This window comes from Salmo trutta, chromosome 32, assembly GCF_901001165.1.
Source record: "Salmo trutta chromosome 32, fSalTru1.1, whole genome shotgun sequence".
Taxonomy (NCBI): domain Eukaryota; kingdom Metazoa; phylum Chordata; class Actinopteri; order Salmoniformes; family Salmonidae; genus Salmo; species Salmo trutta.
In genome coordinates, this window is record NC_042988.1 from 21,720,613 (window position 1) to 21,737,239 (window position 16,627).

General features: G+C 40.3%; 1 protein-coding gene across 6 annotated transcripts in view; it reads right to left on the reverse strand.

Annotated features, from left to right (window-relative positions):
- The window catches only part of LOC115171412 (caskin-2), a 90,243-nt gene extending 81,865 nt beyond the window's left edge, over window positions 1–8,378 (reverse strand). For 5 of the 6 annotated variants that reach the window (XM_029728202.1, XM_029728206.1, XM_029728205.1 and 2 more), the window contains exon 1: window positions 8,044–8,378. The gene's annotated coding sequence lies outside the window, so the exon portion shown is untranslated. The remainder of the gene's footprint in view (window positions 1–8,043) is intronic. The other variant, XM_029728203.1, reaches the window with a different exon arrangement.
- Between the last annotated feature and the right edge of the window lie 8,249 nt (window positions 8,379–16,627).

Genomic DNA, 16,627 nt, shown 5'->3' on the forward strand with positions numbered 1-16,627 from the left:
ATCCACTCGACAAAATGTTTTATCTTCGCTTATATTGATCAGAGTTATATCCTATGGATATCTACACAGTTATAAAATTGGCAAGGTGGTGTAAGCCTAAACCAAACACAGACCTTATTTTAAGTTAATCTAAAAATATCCTATGGAATAAATGAAGGAACCACTTTTCAGATTTTGCTAGAAGGTGTCATGGGAATTGTGACTCGCACTTTGGTAGTCAATTCTTACCATGCCCATTATTAAAATAGGATTTCCTGCATATAGAAATTACAGTTTTTGTTTTCAGCATTCATCACAGGTAACTTAAACTCTACTTTTATTATTCAAACAGTTGAGAGTATTTGTCTCCTAAGCAGACTCTTCAGTATCGTTGTCACTTCAGAGCTGTGTGTGTGTGTGTATATATATACATATAAAAAAAAAAATCATAATAATAATCGGCCGATCAATCGGCATCGGCTTTTTGGTCCTCAAATAATCGGTATCGGCGTTGAAAAATCATAATCGGTCGACCTCTAGTTTTTACCATGCTTCAACAAAATTCCACCCGAATGCTACGGGCTTATTCATTTGGATATTAATCAAAATATTAAACTGGGAAGAAAAAACAATTGGCCACAAAGTCCAGCGTGCCTAGGATCTCTTTTTCATTTTTAACCCGGCTTGCCCTTACAGGAAAAATCAGTGGCGTGCCCTTTATCTCTCAGGAAACTGAAACAGTGAGGGAGGGAGTAATATCCTGAAAAACTCTAAGAATCTCCCCACGAAATGAACATCTCACTCACATACATAAATATGCATCGTTGTCACTTCAAATCATGGTGAGCAGTAAATATCTGAGATTAAATGAAGTAGCCTACGCTATCCATCCCCCTCAACAACAACAACAAGGCTGGTAAACAGTGGAATTTATGAAAAAGAAAATGTGGTTTCATGACTGCAGTGCATACCAGGACTTTATGGACAAATGGTTCATGAGAGAGCAACTTACCCATAGAGGATGATGGACATTTTTTTAGAGCCTTTTCAGCAAGTGAGCTGGTGTTATTTACAGTTTTCCCTGAGGCTATGAGATAAGGTTTTCAATGCTTGACCATGTATCAAATGCAATTTGAATTGGAGGCTACTTAAACTCTTCCAGCCCAATGGCTAAGAACAGTTGAGAGAAATGAGAGCAAGAAGTAGCCTAGTTTAGGAGTGTTTGTTGCTTTTCAACAATTGACCTATATTTGTTTCACTTAAGATGGTAGCAGAATTAGATAGAACCTCCAAAAAAATGAAACTGAAAAAAATATATTGTCTGGAAGGACTATTGTTTTTGACCAAGCGCGCATGCACCAAATCCACCTCTTCAGCACCTCCAATAAAATCACTCATTACCAATAGCATGCAACTGCAGCCTGCAATTTGGGGCGTTTCTGCATGTGGGCATTCCTGCAAGCACACTTTGCTAGCACACGGTGTCGCCCCCGCTTCCTGCCTGCTGTGTACCGGAATCCTCCTTGCTAGCTAGCGGGAGGGACACCAGTGTACTTCGCTCCCACCTACCCTCACTGTTGTTTCTAAACACCTACCAGGGTGTTTACAAACACTACAGGAACAAGATCATCCACATGCATTGATCACATTTGTACTAATACTGTTGTACTTTGTTCTAAACCTTTATCTGTAACCATTGGCTGCATATTCAGGAAAGCCAAAGTTCCAAAAGATGGGCCTAAAATAGTGTATAAGATATCATACAAAAGATTTTGCTGTCAATTATGTGGATGATGTTTAAAAAAAAATGTTTGTCTGATGTTATTAATAAGGAGCATCCAGATGCTGCACTTGATTAATTTATGATAAACATGTTTGATAAACATACACATGTTAACTTGTTATGGATAGGGGGCAGTATTTTCACGGCCGGATAAAAAAAGTACCCGATTTAATCTGATTATTACTCCTGCCCAGAAACTAGAATATGCATATAATTATTAGCTTTGGATAGAAAACACTCCAAAGTTTCTAAAACTGTTTGAATGGTGTCTGTGAGTATAACAGAACTCATTTGACAGGCCAAAACCTGAGAAGATTCCAAACAGGAAGTACCCTGTCTGACCATTTCTTGGCCTTCTTGATTATCTCTATCCAATACAGGGGATCTCTGCTGTTACGTGACACTTCCTACGGCTCCCATGGGCTCTCAGAAGGTGGCAAAAAGCTGAATCGTGGCTTTGCAGGCTCTGGCTGAAAAACATTAGCGCATTTGGATAGTGGCCGGTCAGAGTACTATGAGACTAAGGCTCGTGCACGAGTCGACTCCATGTTTACTTTCTCTCTCTCTTTGAACGAAAACCACCACTCCCGGTCGGAATATTATCGCTTTTTTATGAGAAAAATGGCATAAAAATAGATTTTAAACAGCGGTTGACATGTACGGTAATGGAATATTTAGAATTTTTTTGTCACGAAATGCGTCGTGCTCGTCACCCTTCTTTACCATTCGGATAGTGTCTTGAACGCACGAACAAAACGCCGCTGTTTGGATATAACTATGGATTATTTGGGACCAAACCAACATTTGTTATTGAAGTAGAAGTCCTGGGAGTGCATTCTGACGAAGAACAGCAAAGGTAATAACATTTTTCTTATAGTAAATCTGACTTTGGTGAGTGCTAAACTTGCTGGGTGTCTAAATAGCTAGCCGTGATGGCTGGGCTATCTACTGAGAATATTTCAAAATGTGCTTTCACCGAAAAGCTATTTTAAAATCGGACATAGCGAGTGCATAGAGGAGTTCTGTATCTATAATTCTTAAAATAATTGTTATGTTTTTTGTGAACGTTTATCGTGAGTAATTTAGTAAATTCACCGGAAGTTTGCGGGGGGTATGCTAGTTCTGAACGTCACATGCTAATGTAAAAAGCTGGTTTTTGATATAAATATGAACTTGATTGAACAAAACATGCATGTATTGTATAACATAATGTCCTAGGGGTGTCATCTGATGAAGATCATCAAAGGTTAGTGCTGCATTTAGCTGTGGTTTGGATTTATGTGACATTATATGCTAGCTTGAAAAATGGGTGTCTGATTATTTCTGGCTGGGTACTGTGCTGACATAATCTAATATTTTGCTTTCGTTGTAAAGCCTTTTTGAAATCGGACAGTGTGGTTAGATTAACGAGAGTCTTGTCTTTAAAATGGTGTAAAATAGTCATATGTTTGAAAAATTTACGTTTTTGTATTTTTGAGGAATTTGTAATTCGCGCCACGCCCATCATTGGCTATTGGAGCAGGTGTTCCGCTAGCGGAACGTCTAGATGTAAGAGGTTAATTTATCATCGAATCGCGGCCTACTTCAACTTCACCAAATGGGTGATGATTTAACAAAAGCGCATTGCCGAAAAAAGCCCAATCGTTGCGCAAATGTACCTAACGATGAACATCAATGCCTTTCTTCAGGGTATATGCAACAGTTTGGGCCGCCTGGCTCATTGCGAACTGTGTGAATACAATTTATTCCTAACAAAGACCGTAATTTATTGGCCAGAATTTTACATAATTATGACATAACATTGAAGGTTGTGCAACGTAACAGTAATATTTAGACTAAGGGTTGCCACCCGTTCGAAAAAATACGGAACGGTTCCGTATTTCACTGAAAGAATAAATGTTTTGTTTTCTAAATGATAGTTTCCGGATTTGACCATATTAATGACTAAAGGCCGTATTTCTGTGTGTTTATTATATTATAATTAAGTCTATGATTTGATATTTGATAGAGCAGTCTGAGCGGTGGTAGGCAGCAGGAGGCTCGTCAGCATTCATTCAAACAGCCCTTTCCTGCGTTTGCCAGCAGCTCTTAGCAATTCTTGAATGCACAACGCTGTTTATGACTTCAAGCCTATCAACTAACGAGATTAGGCTGGCAATACTAGAGTGCCTATAAGAACATCCAATAGTCAAAGGTATATGAAATATATATGATTTTTCAATGCCGATACCGATTATTGGAGGACCAAAAAAGCCGATAACGATTAAATCGGCCGATTAATATTTATTGACATTTAATCCTAGTAAAAATTCCCTGTTTTAACTCAGTTAGGATCACCACTTTATTTTAAGAATGTGAAATGTCAGAATAATAGTTGAGAAAATGATTTATTTCAGCTTTTACTTCTTTCATCACATTCCCAGTGGGTCAGAAGTTTACATACACTCAATTAGTATTTGGTAGCATTGCCTTTAAATTGTTTAACTTAGGTCAAATGTTTCTGGTAGCCTTCCACAATAAGTTGGGTGAATTTTGGCCCATTCCTCCTGACAGAGCTGGTGTAACTGAGTCAGGTTTGTAGGCCTCCTTGCTCGCACACGCTTTTTCAGTTCTGCCCACAAATTTTTTATAGGATTGATGTCAGGGCTTTGTGATGGCCACTCCAAAACCTTGACTTTGTTGTCCTTAAGCCATTTTGCCACAACTTTAGAAGTTTGATTGTCCATTTGGAAGACCCATCTGCGACCAAGCTTTAACTTCCTGACTGATGTCTTGAGATGTTGCTTCAATATATCCACATAATTTTCCTCCCTCATGATGCCATCTATTTTGTGAAGTGCACCAGTCCCTCCTGCAGCAAAGCTCCCCCACAACATGATGCTGCCACCCCCGTGCTTCACAGTTGGGATGGTGTTCTTCGGCTTGCAAGCCTCCCTCTTTTTCCTCCAAACATAATGATGGTCATTATGGCTAAACAGTTCTATTTTTGTTTCTTCAGACCAGTGGACATTTCTTTGTGTCCATGTGCAGTTGCAAACCGTAGTCTGGCTTTTCTACTGCGGTTTTGGAGCAGTGGCTTCTTCCTTGCTGAGCGGACTTTCAGGTTATGTCAATATAGGACTCGTTTTACTGTGGATATAGATACTTTTGTACCTGTTTCCTCCAGCATCTTCACAAGGTCCTTTGCTGTTGTTCTGGGATTGATTTGCACTTTTTGCACCGAAGTACGTTCATCTCTAGTTCTTCCTGAGCGGTATGACGGCTGCCTGGTCCCATGGTGTTTGTACTTGCGTACTATTGTTTGTACAGACGAACGTGGTGCCTTCAGGCATTTGGAAATTGCTCCCAAGGATGAACCAGACTTGTGGAGGTCTACAATTCTATTTCTGAGGTCCTGGCTGATTTCTTTTGATTTTCCCATGATGTCAAGCAAAGAGGCACTGAGTTTGAAGGTAGGCCTTGAAATACATCCACAGGTACACCTCCAATTGACTCAAATGATGTCAATTAGTCTATCAGAAGCTTCTAAAGCCATGACATCATTTTCTGGAATTTTCCAAGCTGTTTAAAGGCAGAGTCAACTTAGTGTATGTAAACTTCTGACCCACTGTAATTGTGATACAGTGAATTATAAGTGAAATAATCTGTCTGTAAACAATTGTTGGAAAAATGACTTGTGTCATGCACAAAGTAGATGTCCTAACCGACTTGCCAAAACTATAGTTTATTAATATGGCTTGGGGGCAGTATTTCGACGTCTGGATGAGAAGCGTGCCCAAAGTAAACTGCCTGTTACTTAGGCCCAGAAGCTAGGATATGCAAACAGAAACCTGAGGAAAATCCATCCAGGAAGTGGGATTTTTTTGATGTGGGTATTTTCAATTGAATGCCTATAGAGTATCTAATGGGTTAGGACCCAGATTGCAGTTCCTATGGCTTCCACTAGATGTCAACAGCCTTTAGACATTGTTTGAGACTTGTTTTCTGAAAAATGAAGAAGAATGAGACCTTTCTGTCAGTGGACTGTAGAATCATGCAGTGCTGGTTTGCGCGCGTGACCAAGTTTGCGCCCTTTGTTGTTTTTCCTTTCAATTGAATACGCTATTGTCCGGTTGAAATATTATCGATTATTTAGACAATTGACCATCTGAGGATTAATTATAAACATCGTTTGACATGTTTCGACGAACTTTACCAGTACTATTAGGATGTATTCGTCTGCATGTTTTGACCGCCTTTCAGCCAGTGGATTACTGAACAAAATGCGCTGACAAGTTTTTGGGATATAAAGAGGGACTTTATCGAACATTTATTGTGTAGCTGGGACTCTCGTGACTGCAACCATATGAAGATCTTCAAAGGTAAGTGATTCATTTTATCGCTATTTCTGACTTTTGTAATTCCTTTACTTGGTTGTAAAATGTTTGTGTGCTTTTGTAAGCGGGGCGCTGTCCTCAGATAATCGCATGGTATGCTTTCGCCGTAAAGCCTTTTTGAAATCTGACAAAGCGGCTGGATTAACAAGAAGTTAATCTTTAAGCCGATGTATAACACTTGTATTTTTTATGAATGTTTATTATGAATGTTTATTATGACTATTTCTGTATTTTGAATTTGGCGCAATTTCACCGGATGTTGTCGATGTGGGTCGCTAGCGGAATGCCTGCGCCAGAAAGGTTAACAAGAAATTCGTGGAGTGGTTGAAAAACGAGTTTTAATGACTCCAACCTAAGTGTATGTAAACTTCCCACTTCAACTGTATATAAAATAATGACAATTACAACAATACGGAATGAACAATGAACACTTTATTTTAACTTAATATAATACATAAATAAAATCTATTTAGTCTCAAATAAATAATGAAATATGTTCAATTTGGTTTAAATAATGCAAAAACACAGTGTTGGAGAAGAAAGTAAAAGTGCAATATGTGCCATGTAAAAAAGCTAACGTTTAAGTTCCTTGCTCAGAACATGAGAACATATGAAAGCTGGTGGTTCAATATTCCCAGTTCTTCAATATTCCCAGTTAAGAAGTTTTAGGTTGTAGTAATTATAGGAATTATGACGCGTCAACTATTTATCTTCTATACCATTTGTATTTCATAGACCTTTGACTATTGGATGTTCTTATAGGCACTTTGGTATTGCCAGCCTAATCTCGGGAGTTGATAGGCATGAAGTCATAAACAGAGCTGTGCTTCAAGCATTGCTTAGAGCTGCTGGCAAACGCAGTAAAGTGCTGTTTGAACGAATGCTTACAAGCCTGCTGCTGCCTACCACCTTCAGTCAGTCTGCTCTATCAAATCATAGACTTAATTATAATATAATAAACACAGAAATACGAGCCTTTGGTCATTAATATGGTCAAATCCGGAAACTATAATTTAGAAAACAAAACGTTTATTCTTCAGATCAACCTGGCCAGGAAATTCATGTACAGTAAAGTGTTGCTATGTAAACATACACCGTTTTGAGAAAGTTCACAGTGAGCACAGCAGGATCCCACTAATGAGATGGTGTCTGCACAGCACAGCTCTGCAGTCTGCACTGTTCTTTTGTGTGAACATAACTTGATACATTACATAACCTGGCAGTCTCAGTACACCACACACCCAAAGAGGTGCACAGGGCGTAAGCAAAGCTGTCATTCCCAATAACAGTGATCATGTCCTCCTCCTCTTCCCCCACCAAGGCCATTAGCCAGTCTGTTCATGCTTGCTGCATTGCTGGCAAGGGGTCACACAATATGAATGTATGTTTGAGAGGTTGGAGTGTGTAGCTGGTGATGGGGTGCAACTTTTTTCACTGGTCCCAATAGAGAACTACACCATGATGTAGGATTTAGATTATGGATCATTTATTGCCAATAATGTGTTTTTAGAAATAGGCCTAGTTAGTTATTATTCATCCAACTGTAAAATAGTTATTACTCAATTATAAAATTATCCATGAATAAGACACACATTATAAAGCATGGCGCAAACGTGCAATGCAACTTGAACTAGACTGGGTTATTGTGAAAGGAAAAATGCCGTTAGCTAGTAGCCCTTACAACATATGTAGCAAGCCTATCACTTTTGCTAGCATCTACTTTTCAATCTCGCGGTTGCTTCGTTCACTAAAATAACATGGCTAGCTAGCTAGCAAAGCTAACTAGTGTGCTAGCGACCTTCGGACTGAACTTCTTAACTAGCAACACTAGTTTCCCGAGCCCGTCGGTAGGGGCCATTCCTGTCTTATCCATAATTATAACGTTTGAATTCACATTTGTCTTACCTTATACAGTGTTGTTGTTGCATGTTAGAAAACGGGAATACATGTCAAGGTGGCAGTTTTCAGAGAGCCCTCCAAGGTCCAAGCAAAATTAATCGTAGCCTTCCAATAACTCAAGGAAAGTAATTTTGAGTCAGTCTCCCACAGAAAGCGAATCTTAGTACTCCTCTTATGTCCAGTAAACACATAACCTACTCATCACAAATATATGTGAAATATAAAAATACATAAAAGTTTGTATAATTTGATGCAATATTTTCCAACTCCGACGCGAAAGCCAGACTCCGCTACATTGTCACTTGCTCCGTCAGATCCAATCCAGAATATGTTCGTCCCTCCCACAGTCCTCTGTCCCCGTTTCCCCTCCTCCGCTTCCAAAAAGAGCGAGCTGTGCGACCCGACTCGCGCCAGTGCGACTTGAAATGATATGAAGTAAATAATATAAATAAAAAATACATAACATGCACTACACTAAATTTTAAAGCTAGAATCCCTAGTTGTACATACATTTTGAATATATACGAATTGATTATTGAAGATGATAACATAGATGCCTATGAGCTTAGTTCAACTGCTGCACCCCATCAGAACCAAAAATGTGTTTGTAAACAATGTAAATGTATTTAAACAAACTGTATAGCCTCAAAACATGGTTACAACTATAATGTTGATATCATGGCTGGTCAGTCCTTGCATCCATAGCTCTATGAATTTGAGTTACAATTTGGTTACATTTCTCCTGGCCCATCCCTCAGCTTTTTACCAAAATAGAGGCCACTGACCGCTTTGTTATTGTTTCAATTAAGGACTCTAGCTTTAATTAGGTTTGTAAAATTAAAGATTTGCTGATAGAATAAGAAAACAATTGCACATAAGATGCCATCCCATAACATTTTGCACAGCTGTCAGTTGCAGAAAATGGCCATAACACAGCTTTCCCCCAAAATGTGTAGAATTTGTTACAAGTGGTCATTATCTTGCCTTTACAGTGAATTACATAATCTAGCAGCATTCACTAGTCTATTATCAGGATTTCATTCATAACAGACACTGGAGATCCATTTATGCATGTAACAATAGCTCAGCAGATCAAAGCTTGACACAAGAATGTGTCACTTTGTCTTTATTGTGGCTTGGAGTAACCTATCCTTGGATAGGCACTGGACAAAGAGGCTGCAAGTCAAAGCTCATTTACAAAAAGGTTGGCATGAATGGACTGCTGGCTTCATAATGTGAATGCTTTCATTGTGAGTCCCAGTCAAACCGACAGTTTCTAATGAGAATAGGCATTGCAGGAAAATGAGAAAGAAGAATGACCGAGAGACTACAGTCTCGGCTCCCTGCACCTGCCTTCACAGAGAAGATAAGGGTTGTTCAAATGATCAAAGAAGGCCCGATCCCACAAACAGACGCTTGGAACACCTGAGCTTGGCTTTACACCGTCAAAGGCCTTTAATGTTGCTGTGAGACTAATGACAAAGGATGCCACACAACTCCAGCAGCCACTCCTTCAGAGGGACTACCTCCATGGCAAACATAGGAGTTAACAGCATTTCAAGGAAGGCTTTTCACATGAAAATACAATTCAGTACTTTTGTCCTCTTGTACAGTGACATTACTTTTCGTGCATGCAGTACCTCCCACAGCCAGCTCTCCATCTGCATGTCGTGGTTGGCATAGAAGAGCAGGGGCAGCATCACAGCATCATAGTAGTGGTCAGAGAAGTCTGCAAAGTTTTTTGTGATGAAACCATAGGCAGACACCTGCAGGAAGGTAGGAGATTTGTTCACTTATGCATGAATTGCATTCTCAGTCAGCTGTGTAAATATTTCTATGCATAGTTTCAGTATAGCACCATCTAGCCTTCAATACAGATGTAGGGTCTTAATTTGATCACCCTGTTGCAGTAGAACTTTCCTGCAACGCAGGAAATTAAAAATACTTGTGTGTTTGAGATTTAAAAAGGCTTCTGAAGTTTGTAATTTACACTTTTACATTTCAGACTTGATTTTCCCTTACAAAAAACATATCAACCCCTAAAATGTTTTAATTAATTATAATCCACATTTACTGTTTCTGCAGGATTATGTTAATGAATTACATCTGACACAATCAATATGGAATAACAGTATATGGGGTCTATACCAGGACTATAAACAGAGGATGTCATGGTTTCCCAATAAATCACTTCCATACTGGCCAAGTTGCCATATGTCATTAGACACTTGGTTGGTTAAACAGTGACCAATAGATGACCAAGGGCAAAGCGTGTGGTGATGTGACCTGGTCACACATGTGCAGGGCGGTCAGAAGCATCAGAGCACCAGTGCTGGGCATGTAGAGCTGACTGTACTTCAGCAGGGGAGACTTCAGAAACCTGTGCAGCATTGACAGTCAACAGTCATTAATGTCAAAAGCAGCCAATAATTATCTAAAAGTCTCAATTTGACCTGGCAATACGAGTCCCCTTACCTTTGCGTTACATATGTAATAAAATCTGGATGAAGCATTTTAAAGTGCTTAACTGGTGGCTTAAATACAAAGTATCGAGAGGGCCTGTTTGAGGGGATAAATGTAGTAAGGGGTGAAAAAACTTTCCATTAAGAATGTAAAAAAGTAAATCAATAGCAAGGGAGCTTACAAAAAGATGAGCATCAACAAGTGAATTGTATGCCTACAGCCCTACCACCACACAAGATTCTAGCCATTGCTCACCGCACCACATTCATAGAAATACAACAGCACCATCTTGTGGTAATAAAGTAAATTACAGCTGAGACGCGTATTCACCAGCATAAGCGCAAGCAAGATCATTGTGCTTTCCTTGACCACAGTACTTCAACACACCATTGTATCATGCTGTATCATGCTGTTCAAATGTACAACTCTTCTTAATGTGGGCTTCACATATGTGACCCTTTTTTTTGTCATTTTAGCAGACGCTCTTATCCAGAGCGACTTACAGTAGTGAATGCAGTAGTGAATGCATACATTTCATCCAATTTCATACATTTCATAAAAAAATAATTTCTGTGCTGGCCCCCCGTGGGAATCGAACTCACAACCCTGGCGTTGCAAACACCATGCTCTACCAACTGAGCTACAGGAGGTGACATTTAGACTCTCGATGGCAGCTGACATCATCACATAGTCACGTTCGTTGGACGGAATGAAGATATATCGGACTCTGCAGATAGGAAATAGTCAAAGCTTTAAGGAATAGTTGCATAAACAACCACTCAGAGTATGACAAATTCCTAACACTTTAAAATGGACCGGATTCAACACTGTAGCCCAGGGTTTCCCAAACTTGGTCCTTGTGACCCTAAGGGGTGCATGTTTTGGTTTATGCCCTAGCACTTCACAGCTGATTCAAATAATCAACTAATCATCAAGCTTTGATCATTTGAATCAACTATGTAGTGTTAGGTCAAAAACCAAAACGTGCACCCCTTCAGGTCCAGAGGGCAGAGTTTGGGAAACGCTGCTGTAGCCTGTCCCACAAGTTCTTACCCGTCCCCGTGGGACCTTGGTGAAGCCATCTTTTCTGTAAAAATGTAGGGAATTCTTCACAGTATTTGTGGTGAACCCATAGAAAGATGTCTTTGTGCCCACATCCTCCTCAAAGTGCTTGGTGATTGGAAATATTTACAATTGCAACCAACTTGATCTTAGTTATGTCAAAGAGCAATAAGAAGTCTAATAGTTGTTTGAAGATGGTCGAAGGTGAGCTGCAGCAGCACTACTGACCTGAAGACAAAGTGGTGACTGTCGATGGCCCTGCCTTGTTTGGAGCCTCGAAGGATGCCGCCATTTCCCACCACAGCGGACACACTGATCAGGCCACCTGCGCTCAAACAGGCGGCTGCTGGACGAGTCGTTGAGCAGGGCCAAAGTGGATCTCACAACTGATCAACAACAAATAAGCAAAAAGGTGAGAGGACAATGACTTTATATACAGTATACATGTAGTTTGGTTGAGATGATTAAATAGGGTCCTGAAGGGAATGTTCATACCGTCCTGGGGCAGGCCTTTCCAGCCATAGGGAGGCATATACTCCAATCTCGTATCGCCCCCACTCTGAATGGCTGAAGCTCCCAGCCCACTGCAGCACAGGCACTTTAAAGTTAAAGCGTAGTCTGAGGAAGTCGTCTTTCTTCACTGCTTTTCTCAGAGGACACAAACCCTCCAGCTGAGTAGAGACAGACCTCACTTGACATTGTACTGTACAAGACGGATATGTGTGCCTTTGTTCTATTAGATGAGAGGCAACAACATAATCTCTGTGCGATTACCTTCTCTTCCCCAGTTGCTGTGGTGTTGTCCCAAAGCTCCTCATCGCAAGTCCAAATGCTATCAAACTCTGTGCCTTGACTGGAAGGAGAAGACAACATGCATTGAAAATGCACAACAAAGAGTTAAATCCACAAAAAACCTTGTTAAGTGGACAGAAGCACATCAGACCAATCCAGCGGATTTGTTTAAGTCAGGGATGGGCAACTTTGATGGGGGTGGGGGCCACAAAATCTGACCTCGTGGCTCACAGGTCTGCGTACCCACACCCATACCCACACATGCAGTCAGAGCTGGCCCTAGCCTTTTGGGGACCCTAAGTGAAATTTCTGTACATTTCCTGCAATTCCACACGTTGCAGTTTTAAAGCAAGTTTGCTGCAAATCTACACATTTTGCCATGGCGGGGAGGGGGCAGAAAAGTTTCCAGTTTTTAACAAAATCACTGGGGCCACCGGTAGGTAATTCAACCATGATTACTGCAAGTTTAAATAGCTGGCTGCAAATCTGGCTGCAAAATTAACTTACAATAAATAAATAAAAAATAGCTGACATGGGCTAATTGAGTGACATGAGAAAAACTGCTGATGCACAACCAAATTTAAAAATTCCACTTGATGTATTCTACTATTTTAACTCTCAGTAAGTTGAGACCCTGACAATTATTTATTTATATTTTAGAATATTCAAATATTTGAGAGGGAAAATAATTTCAAAAATTGCAGAATATTCACCTGTTCGCAAGTCTGTCGTGGAAGAAGTCCAGGTCATAGTATTGTCCATACATAATTGTGGTTATAGTAACACTTACACATAAAGCCCCCACTAGGAAGACACTTCCTCAAAGAAATCGTCATATTTCTCAACTAGAGAACATAATATCTCGTGCTGTTTGAGTAAAAAAAAAGTTTGAGTTTAACTTTCTGTTACAAGTCATTTACTGCTCTAAATCCCAGGTGAGTCAGTTGGGCGACTATGATCTGTCCCGCAGAGTATGATTGTGTTGTCTCTGTCCTGTTTTTAGTTTTAGCTGTCAATATAACGACACATGGCGAGACCCAGATGCAGACACAGGAAGCAGAAGGTTCGAGTCTCTGATATTTATTAAACAACAAGAGGCAGGGCGAGGACAGGTAAAAGTTAATTAACCAGGTCAGAGTTCCAAACGGTACAGGCAGGCTCAAGGTCAGGTCAGGCTGAATGTTCAGGCAGGCGGGCTCAGAGTCAGGGCAGGCAAAAAGTCAAAACCAGGAGCACAGAAAAAACCACTGGTTGACTTGACAAGACAAACTGGCAAAAGACAGGAAAATCAGGAAAATCAAGAAGTATAAACGCGATTTGGAAGATAAGAACAACAGACTAATATATCTCTGGCGAGACTCTAAACACAAGAAACCAAAAAAACGGAAGAGACAAGCCGATGACAGACCGACTATCCACAGACAGGGCTAACTCTGTCTCCTCTACCAATGGTGAGCGTTTTATCTACAACAGAGGGTGGGGACACCGGGGACAACACTCCCAGCATGTAAGAGGGTTCGACACATACGTCGGAGGAAGAAGAAATCCACTACCACCCCGCGACACCTATCAATTGAGACCCAGGACGGCCCACAGTCCAACAGGAGCTAAATGTCTTCAACTGATCAAGTAAGACCCTGACGTCCGCTCACCTCAGTGTTCTCAATAAGGGGATAACATATGTACCCACTGCATACATTAATGACTTTGATGTCCAGATAGATGTATTCAAGTTTTTCGTAATCTGAGATTGCGTGAGTTCTTTGATAAGAGTGATACTTACGACTCCACTTGAAATGTCATCCTCAGTGAGATGTATACATCGGTCTACCATGCTAATGAATAGACTTACCTGTCCTACCGTGAGTCAAGGAGGAGATGGAGCCATTAACCCAGCTGAGGGACCTGAGAACTCTGAGAGTACCACATTTAGAGCAAAAAGTTCATTTGTACCTCCCCCAAACGTAATGCCTCCATAGAAACCTTCTGTAGGATTGTTGAAAATGATGTAGGTGACTTACTGAAAGATAAACAGAAACACAAATCCTATGATAACCTGAGTAGAGACGAGAGAACAGCTCTTAAGGACTTAAAGTCAGATACTTAGATTATCATAAAAAAATGTGACAAAGGAGAAGGAATTTGTATACAAAACAAATGTGACTATGTCGCCGACAACTATCTAAAGGTGACTTCTATCGCAAACTGAATTGTGACCCTACCCTGGAATTCCAGCATAATATTTCATCTACAGTGGAAAGCTGTTTGGAATCAGGACAAATCACTTAACAAGAAGTTGAATTTCTATGTGTGAAATTTCCCAAGATACCAACTTTCTATACAGTCGCTAAATTAACAAGTATCTCCTCTTCCAGGTAGACCCATTGTAGCAGCAATCGACTCTGACATCCAACATTTCTACGTTTGTGGATCACCACATTAAACCGATGGTTGAGAATCTCCCATCTTATGTCAAAGATACTAGTCACATGATCTCATTGATAGAGGGCTTAGGAAGGATACCAGAGGTCATCCTGCTGGCCACTTTTGATGTGGAGAGCTTGTACACTAACATCCCACACACTGGAGGCTTGCAACACTTCCTTCAGCAGAGAAACTCTACCCCTGCTCCATCTAATGATTGCATCTTACAACTTACTGAACTGCTATTATCCCATAACTATTTTGTCTTTGAGTCACTTTTTCCTTCAAATTTGGGGTGTAGCCATGGGCTCCCCTTTTCCCCCCCATCTATGCAAACCTGTATGTGGGACAATTTGAAGAAGCATTCCTTTTTAAAAACAGACACACACCCCTTACTTTCTAAAATCCTCTTATGGAAGAGATACATAGATAATGTCTTTGTGCTCTGGGCAGGAAGTCAGCAGGAACTAAATTAATTCCAAACTCTACTAAAGGAGAGCTCTGAATACCTCAAATTCACCATGCAGACTGATGAGAGAAAAATAAACTACCTGGATTTATGGATTATCAAAGAGAATGATGCATTACACACAGACTTATACACAAAGCCCACAGACATCAATACCTTGCTATGTGCGGATAGTATGCATCCCCTTCCCCTCCAGAATGGTCTACACATAGCCAGTTATGCAGGGTTAAACCAATCTGTGGCCACCAGTCAGATTTTGACAGCAATGCTAAAAAAAATGACAGATAAACTCAAAATGAGAGGCTACAAGGACCCAACTATTGATGCGGCAATGATGAAAATATCTCAAAAACCAAAAGATGAATTACTAAAAACTTAACCAAAGAAGAAAAACAACGCAACCGTCTTTTGCACTAAGTACACCAAGGGTTCGGAGAAAATGAAAGCATTTCTGAAAAAGCACTGGCATATTCTGCAATCAGACAAAATAATTGCACACCTCTTCGAGGAACCCCCACTGGTGGTCTAAGCGTGGTCGCAATATTGGAGATAGTTTGGTGAGATCTGACATGCCCCCTGAGCTCACTCAGACACTCTTGACACCTATCCCAAATGGGAACTACAAATGTGGCTCATGCGCAGTGTAATAGCACCAAAAAAAGGTCTTTCTTCAGACACCCACATACAGGTCGAAAAATCCCTGTGAGGGGTATCATCTCATGCAAGACCAAGGGAGTAATCTATCTCATCACCTGTTCATGTGGGAAAGCCTACGTAGGACAAACGAAAAGACAATTTAAACAACGCATAGCTGAACACCGCAGCTCAATCAGGTGTAAGAACATCGACTATCCAGTAGCAGCTCACTTTGTTGAAGCTAACCATCCCATCTCCTCCCTCAAATACACAGGCATTGAGCATGTTGCTCTACCAAGGAGAGGTAACATTGAGATCCTACAAAGAGAGGCTTACTGGATATCCTATCTAAAAACATTGACCCCTAGTGGTCTGAATATTGACTTTGATCTCAGGCCCTTCTTATGAACACTTTTTCCTTTATGAACAAGTCTTATAAATCGAAAAATTATTTTTACAGCTTACTAAGCGTATACCTAATATGTTCCCCCTGTTGATGATGCTCATTATATGCTGCTCAAAAAAATAAAGGGAGCACTAAAATAACACATCCTTTTTCCTTTACATAGTTGAATGGGCTGACAACAAAAATCACACAAAAATAATCAATGGAAATCCAATTTATCAACCCATGGAGGTCTGGATTTGGAGTCACACTCAAAATTAAAGTGGAAAACCACACTACAGGCTGATCCAACTTTGATGTAATGTCCTTAAAACAAGTCAAAATGAGGCTCAGTAGTG